The sequence below is a fragment of the Urocitellus parryii genome, chromosome 6 (assembly GCF_045843805.1).
Source record: "Urocitellus parryii isolate mUroPar1 chromosome 6, mUroPar1.hap1, whole genome shotgun sequence".
Taxonomy (NCBI): domain Eukaryota; kingdom Metazoa; phylum Chordata; class Mammalia; order Rodentia; family Sciuridae; genus Urocitellus; species Urocitellus parryii.
The window spans coordinates 181543548-181556178 of NC_135536.1; positions in this window are offsets into that span (position 1 = coordinate 181543548).

Here is a 12631-nt window from a genome sequence, read left to right on the forward strand (position 1 = left end):
CAAAGGTGCCATAAAGACCAGCAATACCCAGGGATCGACTTCAGGGTCTTACCTCTGGTTATTATCCCCAGGTAAGGTGCATGAGGAGATGCGAGCCTTCCTGAGCTCATCTTGCACATATCTGGCTCGCGGCCAAAAGAGCCCCCTTCCCCACCCCCCTACAGTGGTATTGCCAGAGCATCCCATCTTCCCCTGACAGGTCAGGGCAGGATGTGGGACCCGGCCTTTCCCTGGAGGGTCTGACAGTATAACTGCCCACGCTTCAAACACATGCATGCTACGATCTTCTGATTATAAAATCAATACAGGCTTATTGAAAAGAACTTACATCTGCTGGTATATGCATATACTTCTGCAATGAATCAAAGGATTTATTATCCACAGTTTCACTTAGGAGGATTACCGACAGAAGAAAGATTTTTGGTTTTGGTTTTGTACCTTCTTGCACTATTTTAGAATAACTAAGAACTAAGCTCATGTTTCTAAAAGGACATCTAGGATGTAGGATGTGGGATTGTGGCCCACCCCCCACTTTTTTTTTTTTTTTTTTTGCTTACTATGTTATCATCTGTCTACTTCTCTGTATTGATAGAGAAAGAGGAAAAAAAAGGAGGTAAGTTTGAGTTCAAATAATTTGAAAACTAAAGATAAATTTAAAATCAGCCCCTATCACACTGTTCCCGTATGAACACTCTTATTATTTAGCATAGCCCTTCATATTGTTTAAATAATGAGGATTATTCTATATCCAAATTCTATACTGCATTATTTCTCCCTTAGCTCTTTTTTTAAAAAAAAATTATGGGTGCACTTTAGTTGTACAGAAGGGCACAATTTGTTGTTACATGTGTATAGGCACAAAATATAGCAATATAATTTGGCCAATATGGTTCCTCAGTATTTCTCCTTTCTCTCCCCTTCTCCCTCCCGCTGGTCCCACTCCTCTACTGATCTCTCTTTAACTTTCATGAGATCCCTGACCCACTCCCATCTCTTTCTTTTCCTTCTCCTCTCTAGCTTCCACATATGAGAGAAAACACATGACCCTTGACTTGGAGTTTGGTTTATTTCACTTAAAATAATGCTCTCTCGTTCCATCCATTTTCCTGCAAATGACCTAATTTATTCTTTTTTTACGGCTGAATAAAACTCTATTGTGTATATACACGACACTTTCTTTATTCGTTCATCCATGGATGGACTGACTCCGAGGCTGGTTCCTCGGTTTGGCTCTTGTGAATTGTGCTGCTATAAACATGGGTGTGCACGGCTCACTGTACTATGCTGACCTTAATTCTTGAGGATAAATACTGAGGAAGGGTACAGCTGGGTCATGTGGTGGCCCCAGGCCTAGTCTTTTGAGGAGCCTCCATACTGATTCTTCGAACAGTGGTTGTCCTAATCTATGATTCCACCCACAGTGTCAAAGTGTTTCTCCCCGCCCCCACCGCCCCCTGCATCTCTCCAGCATTTACTATTGTTTGTTTTCTTGGCAGCTGCCATTGTGACCAACAAGGTGAAATGAGCCTTGTTTTTTTTTTTTCATTTTATACCATGAATACTTTTACATGCCATCTTATATTCTGTTGAAGCATCCTTTTAATTATGATAGATGAGCCTTTTCAGAAAATAACATTTTAATCTATAATAGCTCTTGTCCTCTGAGGTCTCCCTAGGTGTCCCAGGGTGAGGACCAAGTGCGAGGTGATGTGTAACTAGGTGAGCCGACGTCACCGACCATGTGCTTAACCACGTGGCTTCTCCACGGAGCCTGGCTTCTTCAGCCGGCCTTCTGGAGTAGAAGGTTTATTTTGTTCCCAGTTTGTCACTTGAATAATCTATCTTTGCTACAAAACTTTATGGCTGAGGATGTCCTCAGGAGGATGACTCTCATGAAAAAATTGTTTGACTCCTAAGAATAAAAAAATTTTAAACTTCTTGATATATTTACCAAAGGAACCCACTTAACGCCTCCACAGTGGGGATCAGGAGAGTAAAAATTATTTCTCATTTTTTGTTTCTCTTATTTCATGACATTTGAGATAATTCTTCAGTTTATTAGCCATTTACATGTCTTAATAGTTGACTTGCTATTCTACAATAACTCACCCCACTGGCATGACGGTGAACTTGATGTTCCTTTAGCATACATGTGAGAAATCTCTCTAGAAAAAAAAAAAAATCAGTGACACTCCTGTCTGGAGTGATGAACTGTCATGTTCTGGAAGGTAAATGCACCATAGGATTGTACCATCGAGGTCCTGGGAGGACCCTGAGCTGAAGTGGCTGGTAAGGTCCATGGGGATAATTGAGGGCAGTTTATTAAATGAAGCATTTGCAGGGATGCGTGCAGGGTTAAAGAGCCCCAAAGAATTGATGTAGCATCCTGGGGCTAACAACAGTGAGGAAGTGATGCCTCCCTCCATCGAAAGAGAAAGGAGCCATTTCAGAGAGCTAAAGAGAGTGGTCAAGGTTGTAGAGGAGAGCCACTGGGCAGGGTTGGTGCAGAGCTGGAGGGTTGCAGCCAAACCTTCCATCTATTCAAGGGTGCAGGATGGAATCACTACACCATCACCCTTGGTTCTCACAGTAAAGCCGTGACATTTGAGCATGAGTCTCAGGTTCAGCAGGAAATGAAGCCACAGAAGACTACTTTAAGCCAAAACATCCTCCCTGCACCCAGACAGGCTCACAGGGCACTCCACTGCAACTCAGGGGAAAAAGCTCTACCTCTGTGCATTTCCCTCCCTTGGGGCCCTTGAAGGAAGGTGCCAGCCAGTTAGGGTAGGACTCAGGTTTTCCCCAGCATCATTTTCAGGAAGAGCAAGTAACTCCTTTTCTCTGGGCAACTCCCTCACCACCTCAGATCCCCTCCAAGTGCCATCAATCTGCCATAACAGAGACTGAAGGGAGATGGCAGGGAGCGTCCACCCTTCGTCCTCAGTGTGCCAAGCAGAGCCCAGCTCATGGCTGCTGCAGAACACCTCTCCCCGAGTACACGAGGGATGATGACAAACGAGCAAGTCGTCCAGCTTCACTCTGGCCTACTGATTGACCAGGGTCCACACTGATGGACATGTGACGATGAGGGATGCTGAGCCGAGTCTGTCACATCATCCTCATAATCATCCCATGAGGTTGGCACGAGCCTAATCCCATTTTACAGTTGGGGAAACAAGGAGCAGAGATGTTGTTCAAGTCCACCCAGGGAACCCGAGCTAGGGAGAGGGGAACCCATATGCAAAACCACGTAGATAGGAAACCCTTACACACGGCCACAGGACTCCTCCATCTAATGGAAATGACACAGGCCTGCACTGAAGTCCAGTTTGGCCTCAGATCATTCAGAATCTCTGAATCTGACACACTTCCTGTATTAAAAAAAAAAAAAAATTTGCAAAGCGACTGTTGGTGTCAGTGCCCCCTCCTGGAGTTGCTGTTGGGTCATAGACACTTCCTGCGTCTGCTCACACGTCAGCTCAACCTGAGGGCTTCCCTAGGGACCCCATGGAACAGCAGCTCCACCCCCTTATCCCGCCACGCGCTCCCTCCTTATCCTACTTCATTGTTTCCGTAGCATTTAACACTAGCTGGCCCCCCTATGAAAGACAAAAGGGGGAGAGTAGTATGTGTGCAGCGAGCCTGGCATGCACGGGATGTCTGGTGTGTATGTAGTATGTGCACAGTGGGCGGAACCACGTGTGCAGTGAGTGCAGAGTCGTTGGAGGAGGGCGCGTGTACCCATGTGCACATCTTATGTGTTCAGTGTCTGACTCGCTCCCGATATGCTAAGCTCTAGAAGACCAGGGACAAAGCCTGCCTTATCCACCTCAGCATCCATAGCACCGGGAGAGGCACCCTGCCTACGGGAGGCAAGCAACAAACTTTTTTAAACTGTTTTAACTGGGGATGGAACCCAGGGGCACTTTATCACTGAGCTATTTTAATTTTCTTTTTTATTGAGACAGGGCCTTGTTTATTTGCTTAGGGTCTCACTAAGTTGCTGAAGCTGGCCTTGAACTTGTGATCCTTCTGCCTCTGCCTCCCAAATCTGGGATTACAGGTGTGGGCCATCATGCCCAAGCTCTTAAAAATTTTTTGAAAAACAAATAAACATAATGAATAGTGACTGTGGTCTTAAACTGTACGGTACTTGGAATACACAAGCCACAAATAACTATTGATAAAATATATTTTATCTGAATCTGAATCCCAGGTGACTTATAATAAAAGAGTTCAGATAAAATGTTTTAAATTGTAAGTCTTGCCCTAAACAAAAGGTAGGAACCAGTATGCAGAGAACAAAGGGAGTAGAAATAGTCTAAGAATTTCTTTTGGGGGAGAGTTACAAAAGTTGAATGTGAATTTGAGTTGTGAATTCCTTAGTAGCCAAGGCGAGGGGGTACAACAGGCAGGCGAGACAGCACCATTTTATTATCTGCAGAAAGCAGCTACTATTCCCCAACCCTGATGGCTCACTGGATGTCTCAGGTGAGCAGGAAGATTGGCTCCCATTTGGCCTCAGCAGAACTGCTGCATGTGATCAACTCAGACCACCATCTCTTCTTTTCCTATCTGCAATACTATCACTACTTCTCAGTGGGAAAATGCCTGGCTTTCATTGCTTTCCCTTCTATGGCCGAGGCGCTGAATAGGATGAGATTCATGCCCATCTCCTGGGTGGGCCAGTCACCCTGTGAGAATGCTGTGAGATTTCTCAGCAGGAGTCAATTTATAAATGTAGCTTATGCCTCTTCAAGACTGCCAGGGCTCAGACGGAGATCTATTCAGGTAACACCACAACCACCCAGCCTCCCAAAGGCAAGGCCAGCAAGCTTACCCAATCCAGAAGATTCCACCAGGGTACTATGTGAGTGCTGCTTCATTCTCGGCTAAGTGTAAAAGATGGGGAGGAGCTACAAGCCAGGGGTCAGGCCTAAAGTTCCAAGGATGCGTTGCTGTGGGCCTCTAGGAGGTATCCTGGTACCTTGGGAGGACGGAGGAGCCCACCAGGTCTGACTCAAACCCACCCCTCTAACTCACTAGCCCATGACCTTGACCCTCTTTTTGCATCTTCTTCCCTTCCTGTGCAGATAGAGATGGATGCAATCTGCCTGCTGAGGCCTGGGGTTGAGAATAAAGGTGGGGACTGGGCTGCCTGGGTTTCACTCCTGGCTTCCCCACGGGGTGCAGTCTTGTTTTCTTCGTTTATAAAATGGGTGTCAGAATAAGACCAGCAGCACCCTGTGGCATGGGTGTCATAGGGTGGCATGGGATAATGAAAAGGCTTTAAGACAGCACGCAGGGAGCATCACAGCCGTCACTCTTCTGTAAGTCCAGCATTGGGGGCTTTGTTATGAGAAACAAAACAAAACAAAACACGAATATCCAGCATAGAACCTCCTATTTGAGGTTTGCATCTCCTTCTCTGGGAAAGTCAGACCCAACTCTTAGTGCAGTTTGGGCATGGAAGTGAGGTCCCTCCTGCAAACCCCAAAAGAGGTCCCTGGGACAATCCAAGGAGGAGTGTCCAGGCCAAGGCTTTTCCTTGGATGTGGCAGGGAGAGGAGAGTGGACTGGGAAGGGGCTGGCCAGCGCCTGCCCCCAGGGAGTCATTGGAACAGAAATAGGAAGCCCAGGCCGGCTGGTATTTACAGTAACTCCTCCTCGGCCCCTGACCACATTGTCTTGTCTGTGGTGCATTTATTTTGGGGACAAGCACTGAAGTCATTGCTGCCCGAAAGTGCTGCAGGCAGGCCTGCCTGGCCCCTGCTTTCCCAGAGGAGCCCTGGGGTGAGGGAACCAGACCCCCGGGCAGGCCTGGAGGTGCCTGAGTCTGGCAGGCTCCCCAGGGTCAGGCCCAGGAGCAGATCAGGCTCCCCAGGGGCTTCCAGAGGAGCCCCAGCAGGAAGCTGCAGGAGCAAGAGGTGGAGGAGGGGCCGCCCCCCGCCCCCTCTGGCCTTCTCTCACTTTCCTTTTCCTGCAGGGTTGCCTCAACCCACCTTCCTGGCTACTGGGCCTCCTCTCTCTCTTTTTCTTATAACTGGGTAGCAAAAAGAGGAAGTGGAGTCTTCAAAGCCTCCGGGTGGCCTCAATGAGCAAGTCACAGTCCCAGGCCCGGGTTCCTTGGGTTCCTGGGGCCTCTGCAGGCCTCGGTGAGCAGCTCCAGGGCTGAAGGACGCAGCCCTAAAATGCCTTTGGCGCCTGGGCCCTTTGCTCAGCAGGAGCTGCTGAGCTGTCTGGAGGCAGGCCTGGACTCCACCTCTACGGGGCACTGAATTCTTCACCAGTGTCCCTTCAGGGAGGTTACACCAGCCACCGTCACTTCTTCCTACCCTGGCCTACTGCAGGAAGGGGCGCTCCCGGCCTGTCCTACCCAGGCCAGTGGAGCTTGGGCATCGTGGCAGTTGTCACATCTCTGGAGTGCAATCGTAGAGGCCCCAAAGCAAAATGGGGAGGTCAAATAGTGCAGATCTTCAAAGAAAATCTTCCACCAAACCCCACTGTATACCACAGGGCTTTTCTGAAAGCACACGGGGACCCATACCACATGTGCTTACCAGCATGCCTAGCCCTCCTTCCTAAATCAACTCTGATAGAGCCAACATGGCCAGAGGCGCTGACACACTCCCTGCCTGGGACTGCCACTTTCCAAGCCAAGGAGAGGAAGAAAACTCAGATGACTGCCCTCCCTACTTCTACCCAGAAAGGACCTTAGCAGTGGACAAATATTAGCTCCTTTATTTTCACAGCTACCTTCTGCGTGGTTATTGTCACCATTTGGAAACAAATAATGGGAAGCTGAGAGCAAGTAAGCAGGTCGGGCCAAGTGACAGACAACGAGGAGGCAGGTCCATGATTTGAACCTATGTCTCCGCCTGTCCAAAGCCTGTGCTTTGCTCCCTGGTCAGATGTACTGAGCATCGGAGTCCTCTGAGGAGTTGATTGAAATGTGCATTCCACATGAAATCTGAATTTCCAGCAGAGGATCCCAGATATTCCTATTTAATGCCTATCCCTTCACCAGGGGGATTCTGGTGCATAATCTTATCTGTAGACCGTTTGAGGAGGCGTGTTGACATTTGGTAGAAGAAATCACCTACAGTAGTCTGTTTCTCGTGCCTTTGCTCATGCACCCCCCTCTGACTACCAGAACGCCTTCTGTCTTCCAGAGCTGAAGGGCCAGTTTTAATTCCACCTCCTTCTCAGACGGCTTTATCCATCAGGTGGGCTCTTCTGCTTCCTACGATATCTCCTTGTGCTTCTTGATTGCAGTAACAACCAGATGCCTCCATCAGGCCTCCGCACAACCTTTACCTCTCCTAGACTCAAGACTTCATCTGCACAAAAACAAAGTCCTGTATGTTCCTCTCCATTCCCTCCCATCAGCACGAAGGACACCAGACACTTGGACAGAGCCCTGATGGTGAATCAAAAGGAATTTACTGAATTGGCTTGGATTCAGCAGAATGACTCAGGTGCTTCTTTGGAGACCTGTTCCCATGTGGCAAGCCTGGAGAGGCCGCAAAGCCCTCAGCTCTTTCAGGCTTCTTTGCCTTTCACCATCCAAACCCCTTGACCAGGAATGATCTCTCTGACACACCCGCCTGGTGGCTTTCTCTTACCTCATCCATCTTCTCCCTTGCAAAATCATTGTTCCCCAAGGAAGCATGGAACCTCATCCAGGATATGAGCCACCAGAGGTATTATTTTTTTCTTGTGTGACTTCCCCACTGGGCTGCCATGTCCCAGAGGACAAGATGAAGTCTTGTTCATTGTGTATTTATAGGCCCTGAGACACTCAAGTAAAAGGACTTAAAATCAGCATATACAGTAATGCAGCCACATCAATGTTTATAGCAGCTCAATTCACAATAGCTAGACCATGGAACCAACGGTGGTGTCCTTCAATAGACGAATGGATAAAGAAAATATGGTATATATACTCAATGGAATATTACTCAGCTTTAAAGAAGAGTGAAATTTTGGCATTTGCCAGTAAATGGTTGGAATTGGAAAATATCATGCTAAGCAAAATAAGCCAAATCCCCAAAAAACCAAAGACCAATATGTGGATGTTTTCCCCAATGTGCGGATGCTAATTCACAATAAGGTAAGGGGGCACTAGGGAAGAATAGCATTACCTTAGATTAGGTAGAGGGAAGTGATGGGAGGGAAGTGGAGGGGATGTGGGGATAGGAAAGGTAGTAGAATGAAGCAGACATTATTCCTGTATGTATATATGTGACTGCATGACCAATTATGATTCTGTAACATGTACACTCAGAAAAATGAGATTATATCCCATCTATGTATGATATATCAAAGTGCATAAATGCATTCTACTGTCAAGAATAACTAATTAAAACAAATAAAAAATAATTTAAAAAAAATGAATGACTTGGTAGAAGACATTTGTCCTGCAGGTCAGTCAGCTTTTCCCTAGAGTCAGTGTGTCCACCAGCACATGAGCAGAGGTGGCAGCCAGCCCATCACCACCACCCAAGCTCCAGAGATGTTCCTGGGAGTCATCAGTTACTTCTGGGTGGAAAAAGAGCTTTCCTAAAATCAGCTGCCTCCATGGGGTAAGAGACACCCTCACCTGCTGCCCAGTACTGAGGGCAAGGCTAAGGACAAGGCGATGGTCCAACTTGCCTTCTCTTCCTTCCTCCCACAGGCTGCCTCTTATGAAGCCCGCTTGTGCCTACTGGAGAAATTTCCTGAAAAAAAGCCTGGGGTACCACCAGGCCCCCTCACACAGCCATGCATACAAGAAAGTGGCCTGGCTAAGCCCCCCAATACCACAGGCCTCAGAAAGTGACAGACACCCACGTCCCAACGGCTTCATCAGCACATCCAGATCCAAGTCACAAGGGTCAATATCTTTCCCCAGTTTTGCCCATAATTAGTAACAAATGCAGCAACAAATCTGAACTTGCTTTTCTAGTACTTTTTAAAAGACCTTTAACCACAGAATTTTTATTAGCTCTTTTTTTGGTGTGTCATTTAACAAATGAGAAAATCCCTGCAAATTGAAGCCAGACTTGTTTGCAAGGACTATCAAACACCACTATATTTTTATCATGTTTGTTTTCATTTTTTTTTTTTGAGTCTCCTTAGCTCTCTAGTCATGGGGTTCCAGTGTTTTTGAAAGCCAAGAGATGTTGGCACATGGCATTGATTGTCCACCAGGGTCACGAGCCTAAAAGTTCTAGAAACTTCTTTGTGTGGAAAATTAGGTAGGAGAAAGTAGGAGAGACATGTAGAACAAACATCTCTGTTCCATTTTCGGGTACTCAATGGAATATGCCGTTCTGTACATATAATTAAGCTCTGATACACATCATAATTGTGAAACTGGCACAATTTTGTATCTCATTAAAGTAAGTGGCGTGATGAGGACAGTATAATGTATGCAGAATGCCTTCCTCCTCCCATGTGTGAACCAAGCCAGGTTTTTAAGGCGTCTCGTAGGTTTTACATAATCAGTCTATCCCAGGGTGGCCGCAGGCTCCTAGAGACTGCCCAGGCGTGTCACACACTCACTGGGGCGCCACGCCCACCTGCCATTCAGCACCATCCCAGGCCGAGTAAGGAGGAAAAATCAATATTCCTAACTGGGAAAAGACCAACAAGTGGCTGGAAAACTTACTTCCATTTCTATCTTGCTAGTACGTAGTGTCACTCACTCAGGCAGCAAAATGTGGCAGATGAGGTGCAGCCAGATGGGTCCCTCTCCCCAGCTTCCCAAGGCCTCAAACTCCTCCGTTTACTTCTCCAGGCCTTGCCTCTCTGTTTATTAGTACTGATCTATTTGATTTTCTGAAGCTTGTTCTTTGCGGTTTAAAAGATACAAAAAAAAAAAAAAGACACTAGCATAAAAGACAAAGAACACATTAAAATACAAAATGCAGAGTTTTCCCCTGACCTGTCCAGAACTGCAGGAGGAAGAGCAAAGCCTTGAAGAACCTGCCATGCAGGACAGGCTTCAGATCCCAGAGGTCTTGGAAAGCAAGCGGTAGCAGCAGTATCCTAGCTGAGCCCGCTCTAGGAGCAAAACCCAGTTCAAAAGTGTGGAAGGTTCTTGGAAGAAGATCCGCTGAGAATCTGTACATCCAAGCCAGCTACGGGTCCCTGTCAAAGCGGCCCTGCTCAGAGCTGTGCTAGATCCCCTGCTGGGGGCGAGACAGGAGGCAGCTGAGGGTCAAGGCTGAGGGATCCGAGATAAGACAGCTTTCCCTGAAAGGTGGAACTCCCCAGCGAAGGAAGAGTGCACCCCTGGAAGAGCTCAAGCTGAGGTGGAGATCTGCTGGGTCCCAGGGACCCTTCAGGGAAGTTCCTGGAAGACCAGAACCTCAGGTCAGGAGGTGGTGACCAGGGGAGGAGGTGGCATACAGGTGAGGCACAAATCGGGTAAATACCTATATACAATTCCATCTCACTGGAAACATTTCTTAGAGGCTGAATGAATGGAGCCTACTGTATACACTTTGCTGCCCTCTGTCTTTTCCACTGGATAACATTTTCTTGGAGATCATTCCATATCAAGACCATGAATACTGCCTTCATTCTTCTCAGTAGCTGCAATTGCAGACAGCTAGAAGAGTGGCGTTTTTAAAGTTTAATCGGCTCCCAGTTATGTACTTTGGAGGGTGTATTCAGTGATTGTCATCACAACCATTCATTCAAGGAACAGCCCTTGTATAAAAGTGTACGTGTGGGTGTCATTTCCAGTAGAATTTCTGGGTCAAAGAGAATATGCCTAAAGAGTGCTGGGGATATTGTATTTCCTGAGGGTTGGACCCTCACTGAACACTTTCAGGAATTAAAACGGTTGTCACGTGGCATCACTGAACAGTAATGCTGACTGCATTTCTTTGACTGTACGTGGCCCCCTCTCATGGCAACCTCTCCAGCTTATCAACCTATATAGTCCCAGGACTCTGTCTCCCAGCTGAAGCAGCCCTCTATACAGGAAGTCCTTAAACGCATCTTGAATACTTGACCTGGAAAGAACAAAGCTCAAAGAGGGGATCTCTCTGGTTTAAGGTCCACCTTCTACTTGGCCTTGTCCCTTTGTGACATCTGTCTCTAGACAACCCTTATCTCCAACAGCCCTCTTCTCCCTTCCTGCATATGAGCCTTTCATCCATCCGCTAGACCAGCCTGGCCATGCTCACTGTCTCAGCCTGCACACAAGGTTGATACGTATGGGACCTTGTTCTTGGCATTTTTCTCTCTCTAATCACTGCTGCTTTCACAAGAAAATGTGCACTCTTTAATAAGAGCTCGTGTTCTGCTGAGCATGTTGGGTATATAAATACTGGTCAAAGTGAAGTTGGAGCTGGTGTGGGCCAAACTTTCCTACACAATAAAACTAGGCAAGTTTGGAGATGCCAGGAGCAATCCATAAGGGGGAGGGGGGGTGGAAAGGAGAAAAGAAATGAAAAATCCTTAAAATGGGAGTTGGGTTGGCTGGGGAACCAGGCACTGGGCCATCTCTAGAGGCCCTGGGACCAAAACATCTTGCCTGAGGAGGATCTCCAACATTCATGTACCATCGCAGCTGTGATGTTCTGATGTAAGTGCTGCCTTGGTACCCTACTGCCAAGCCACTGCTAAAACCTACCACACTTACCAATGCTTACCAATGCAAATGTTTGCTGTTTCTGTGTATGAGTGTGGCTGGTAGGTAGTCCATCAAAGAAGGAGCTGACTGTGTCTGGGTTGATATGACATCAATCAGAAATTGCACTTTCAGAAGCAAAGTTCAGAGCACAAGATGACCATGGAAATATTAGCCCATGGGGATTCCCAAGTCTTAGTAACAACCTCCATGATCTAGGGGTCCACGGATCTTGGGAGATTTCGCCTGCTCTCTGGCATTGATCACTTTGCACCTCTTCCCACCCCACGAGGTTGGCCATGAGCTGACCAGCACAACTCTTTCTTCAGGTGGCCATGTGACTTTCTCAGGTCTCCATTCTAATATCTCCTGCTGATAAAGTCCCTTCCTGATGTCCTAACTATAGTCATGTCCCCCATTCCGACCTCTCCACTCCCTAACCCTGTTCCATTTCTCATTAATGGTACCCCCCCCACCCTGGCTTTGCGTATTTGTTTATTTCATTGTGGATTGTCTCCCTTCTGGACTGTGAGCCCTGCAACATCAGCAAGTTTCTCTACCTCTTTTGTTTCTTTGTTCCTATTGCCTAGAACTATGCCCAGCACACAGTAGGTATTCAACATATGTTTGTGGAATTCACTTAGCAAGCAAAGAAATGGCCAGAATACATGGAAGAAGAAACACTTAGACATTGTTTTTAAAAAAAGCAGATTAACATTTTCAGTGTCTTGATGTAGCTGAGAAAACAGCTATTTTATAAGGAACAGAGTGAAATGAAAGTCTGAGAGTTTAAATATTTTAATAGCCCTATTATCCTCATGTTTCACAGACTAATAGCAATCCCAGACTTAGGCACATAGAGGGATTTTATGAATTGCACATCTCTCAGCAGCACATGACTCCTGTCATGTTCAGGGAGGGTGTGAGCTTTGGTCCAGATCACCATGAGCATCCATGAGTAATTGTGACCAAGATCCTGTTACCAGGCCAAGCCTCGCACCAGGA